Below are 5,300 nucleotides of genomic sequence, written 5' to 3' on the forward strand. Positions count from 1 at the left end.
AATGAATACGTAACCTGTAACCTCGATCAGAAGGATGAACAAATGCTTGTCTGTCTTCATGCCAGTTAAATCCTTCCATTCAGAGATGCACACTGCCTGCTGGTTGAGACCTCTTCTTCAGACTTAGCCCACCTATGACTTTGCCTGGGTAGAAGAAGCTGTAAATCCATGTTTTATCAGGGTTCCCAGTCTTTTTTTTTTTTTTTTTTTTTTTTTCCCCACGGGGCTGTCAGCACCAAACAGCTCTTTGGGGAATATCGTTAGTGGGGCAGAGCGAAATGTGGGGTAGGACAGCAAGCCAAAGGCGTGCTTTCTTCCCAAAAGGCCGAGGCCATTTTCTTCTCAGTTGCAGGTGGGGAAGAGCTCAGAGGTGGCCTCTCTTGCTTGTAAGGCAGCTTGGCTGCTGGGTTTATCCCAGACATAAACTAGACTTGCCTAATAAGGGTCTTGGCAGAGGTCTGTGCCTGAGTGTAAGGATTTCGTAGGAGCCACTGCAGCTTGTCTGTGCTAGCGCTTGCCCTATAGAATACAAATTCTTCAGGGGCCAGTTACTGTGGTTTTAGGCCGGCTTTGTGCTGGCAGAGCCGGACAGAAAAGATTTAAAACAGGGCTGGATCTGACCCTTAGTCCTTACGCTAGAGTCAATATTTATTCTGTATGGTGCGCTCAGGATTTAGCCTGGAAGACATAAGCTTCCAATTTGTTCACTTGCAAGAGCCGTAATATGAGCTACAAATTGAGAAGTAGTAAAAGTTGTATTTTGCCAAATTTTATTTTAAAGCTGTTGAGTGTAACCATTTTAATGGTCTGAAAAAAGAGGGGAAAAAAAAAAAAAGAAAGGAAGGAATAAGCTTGGAGCTCTGCAGTCAACCAGATACATCCCCTGCATGCAGCTCACAAAGGCACCTTAGGAGAAGGAGCGACAGGATAATGCTCCTTTCTAGAAAGTTTTAAAAGTCTTGATTTAGTAGGTGCATCTGACATAAATACAGCTCCCAGTTTCCCAGTAACCTTCTCATATGCAACGTTTCCACAGAAGTAGAATGTCCAGGTTTGAAACGGGCAGATAGTGCAGTTAGTGTGGCTGGGGGAGCTGGCTCCTGGGCCGCATTCCTACTGGGAAACCTGGCTTGGGCCCCGGCCAGGCAGGACTTTGCAGCTCCTGTCAAACGATGTGCTCAGCGCAACTCCCGTACGGCTTCTGATCCGTGTAGGTGGGCTCCTCTTAGTCACTCCAGAGGAGCTGAACCGTGCCAAAGGTATTAGAGAAACCGAGCGTTTTTATCATCCTTAGTTCCTTAGTTTGAAATGTGTAGTACTTGAGATATCGGGAGTTTCTGTCTATTGAATCTCTGATAAAGAGCAATGTTGAAAAGTATATTTACAGTGTTTTCTAAAGGAGGAACAATCAGTTGAAAAATGGAAGTCTGTTGTTGGCTTAAGCTAGGCTATGAATGCAGGCAGATGAGCTAGAGGCTTGACTGGAAAAAATCCAGACAGAATGCAAAGTTGCTTTGCAGTGTCTTAGATTTCTCCAGTTAGGCCAGTCTCCCTTTAGGGAGGGGGGGGGGGGGGGGGGGGGAAGAAAAAAAGAAAAGAGACCAAAAGAAATAATATTAAAACCATCTTTGACACAGGATGGATGGCAGCTCAAACCAAACCAGAAATGATTATGTTGCTTCTGGAAAGGGATTTATTTTCCCCAGGAGAGTAACTCTGACCAAACTTAAGCCATCAATAATCCCTGTAATTAGTCTATACCTGTTTCATAGTGTAGGTTGAAAAATTATATAGAACGTTCTGAAAATAGCAGGACCGCAGAATGGCTTGAACTCTGTAAGAGAGGTCTCAGTCCAGAACAGAAAATTGTTGGAAGTATATTAGCATCATCTTTTTGCTCAAATAAAACCATTACTGTCACATTTCTGTGACTGGCAGATTTCTTCTCTAAAGGTGCTCTCGGTAGAGGGAGTACAGAACAGAAAGGATACTCCCATCTTCTAGAAGTTTCTTCCTCACCATTTGCAAAATTGCCTGATAAGGAGAAAAGTATTTTTCTTTGAAGATGGCTAATAACATTATGCTCTGGCAGTGAGGAACATTCCCTCTCATCCCTGTTTCTGCTTCTCAAGCCATACATTTTCCTTTACATCCGTGTTCGTATATTGGCATCGTTACTAATCTGAGATTCAGTTTAGCTCAGCTGTCAAAAATGGTTTGCCACTTACCTGCCATTTCCTCATAAGGCACTGCAGAGCTGCTCCGTAGTAACCACTTCTGATATATTGTAAATAGTGCACGAGGATTTCTTTTTCTATTTGTAATTACACTTTTTATTTGAGGAAGTGGATTAGGAAAATTTAAAAAAAGTTTTACTTTGATTACTTTTTTTTTCTTTTAGAGAATCGGACAAGAGAGTTATTTAAAAAGCCATTAGCTCATCAAAGCTGAATGACATTATGACCTAAAATATTCCGATTTGTATTTGATAGCTTGCTGTTATTTTGTACTATATGGGATTCTCTATAGTTACGATTTAAAAATATGTTCTCCACATTTGACTAAAGCAACAGTCCATTAGCTATGGCTGTTCTAACTACTGATGTGTTATTTGTACTATTAAATAAATAATTGATAGCAGGTGGCACAGTAGAGATTCTACTAATGGCAAGTCATGGGGCTTTACTACCATCCATTTGTTCTTTGAAAGTGTTATTAATTACAAAGAACTAAAATTATTTTTCAATTCTGGACAGTTCTTTTATCGACTTTACTATTTTATCGTCTATTGGTTTTCTTCAGTGGACAAAGCGTGAGTGCTCTGGCTCTTTTTCTGACAGTTTCTAATTGAGGATCATTATAGTAGCCTATATCCCATACTCTGAAGCTAATACTCCAGCTATTTCTAGAGATCTGTTCTTTAGACATGCTCTGAATGTTGTCCTAAATAAAAACCATAAAGAAAAGCCATAATTGTTGCTTTTGTTATCACAATTGAACAAACATCCTTTTTAATGAAACAAAAGCCAAAATCTGTTTTTAATATAAGATTTGTTGAAAACTGGAAGGGACAGTCCTCCTTTGACGGGAGAAATGCTCTTTAGGCAGGAAGATGATGTTCGGGCTCCCTTTTTTAGGGGTGTTCTCTGTGCTGGCCTTTTCTGCAACACAAAGAGTAGCCTGCAGTCTGGTGATGGTCAGACAGGCCGCAAATCACAGCAGTCACAGAAGTCTTTTGACCATGTATTTGGTCTGTAGGTTTCTTCTTTGAGAAGGAAGCCATATATTCATGAGCAGTATCCCAGTGGTGTTAATTGTTTTGGACAATTACTCGCGTTTTACTACATTTTCTTGTACCTGAGTGGTGACACCCTGACCAGGGTTTTGTTCTGGTCCCTGAAACATTTAATGAGAGGCCAGGAGCCTAAAAGTATTAGCTGGAGAGAGTCATTGAAAGGGGATTTGCCAATGGGATTCAGGGATAATCCAGGCTTAGCAAAGGCATAGGAATGAAGAGGGACATTGGCAGCTCTCTCTTTACCGATTCAGGAAGGTGAGACTGCGTTCGTTTGGACTTGCAGTTTTTCATCTACGCACTAGAAACATAAACACTTTAAAAAGACTCTCACTCGCTATTCTTCAAATGTGGTTGCTCAGACCTCTGAGACACAATGTGAAATTTTCTCAGTGGTCAGATAAATGAAATTTTCAGCCCTCTACTGTAAAGAATGGAAGACTTTCTTCAGTATCTATACTTAATATCAAAAATTTCTTATGACTGTATTTTTTTTTCTACAGGAAATTTGAAGATAGTTATGCCTATTAGATGCCTAGAAGATGCAGGTAATTGTTTTATATTCCCATTCCCTGTGTGTTTTCCTGCACTTTGCTAATGTTTCTTCAAGTCAAATTCAATTTTTCCATTCTAAGAATGAAAAATATTCCTGTATCTCTAATACTTCTTTTTTTTAACATTTCCTTGCTGTTGTATAATTCTCACCGTTTCACCCAGAAAATATCCTGTGTTTGGATAATATGGAAGCAGGAAGCCTACATTGTTCTTCAAATTCAAATGCTCTGCTTGTCTATGAAAATCATACCTCTGAGCTTTGCTTCTTTATAATAGAACTGTGGAAACCTACTGCATTTAAGCATAAAAGGTGCATGCGTAGCTGGATTGAAATGTTTCGATTTTGAGATCTAAAATGCTAAAGTCACATTAACACAGTCATAGCTCATTTCTCTAATATATGTTTTACCTCTAGCAAGACATTCTCACTAAAATGTAATACAGTGATTGGAAGATGTGGAAAGGTACCAGTAGTCTTGTGTTCAGAATGCTTATTTGATGTCTGTCTTTCTTTTCACTGTTTAAAAGTAGTTTAAAAGTGTGATCAACACCTTTTTGTAAAATCAGTTAGATGATCTAAGGTGAGAAGTACCTCACTTTCGCCATCTTCAACTTTGGTATGTACTCCGAGGTAGTCATCTAAGATTTCCGCCGAGCCGACAGTGAGAAACAGGCATCTCCAGGGTGGAGGGCCATGTGCATAGACATCCTCTATGTCTGACGCACCCATCACGATATGGAAAGATTTCTCCTCTGGAAGTACTGATCACCCTCCTCTGACTTTAGAGGAAGACCAGGTGACAAAAGTGCACGTCTGAACTGTAGGTCAGTAATACTGGATAAGGTAATTCCCACCCACGGTGTTAGGACTCTATTTTCAGCAGTGATCTGCTGGGAGAGCTTTGAAAGTAGGTATTGGACTTTCTGAGAACCGAGCCTTTAAACTGTCCCCAGAAAGCCTTCCAAAGCTGCTATTCAAATTTGCAAAGTCTAGATCCCTGTTTTCTCTTCCGAGGGTTTTTACTGAGTAGCCATTATGCCTGTGTGCAATCTCTGGAGCCAGTCTTTACTGTGTCTCCTCACAAAAAGGGCTTTTGTGAGATGTAGTTACCTTTACTTCAGTCCCTCAATATTTTTCATGAAAGGCTCAATGGACGTGCAACTGACTGCACGGGTGTTATTTTGCACGGCTGTATTAATTGGTGCGTGTGGTTTCTTTGTTTATGCTTTTTCCTTACAGATACCTGTGTCACCATGGAAGAGATGAAGAGAACTTTGCTCTAGTAGATCACGCATATCCCTGGGTCATTCTGCATCTCAGTATTTAATAACAATGGGAAATGTCCAAATGCTATAACAAGTCTTTGCAAATGTATAATAAACTGCTTAGGAAAGTTCCTGCCATGAACAGAACTGTTTAATACTCACATTAGTGTACAGACACAAATCT

The sequence above is a fragment of the Vanellus vanellus genome, assembly GCF_965231255.1.
Source record: "Vanellus vanellus genome assembly, chromosome: 3".
NCBI lineage: Eukaryota > Metazoa > Chordata > Aves > Charadriiformes > Charadriidae > Vanellus > Vanellus vanellus.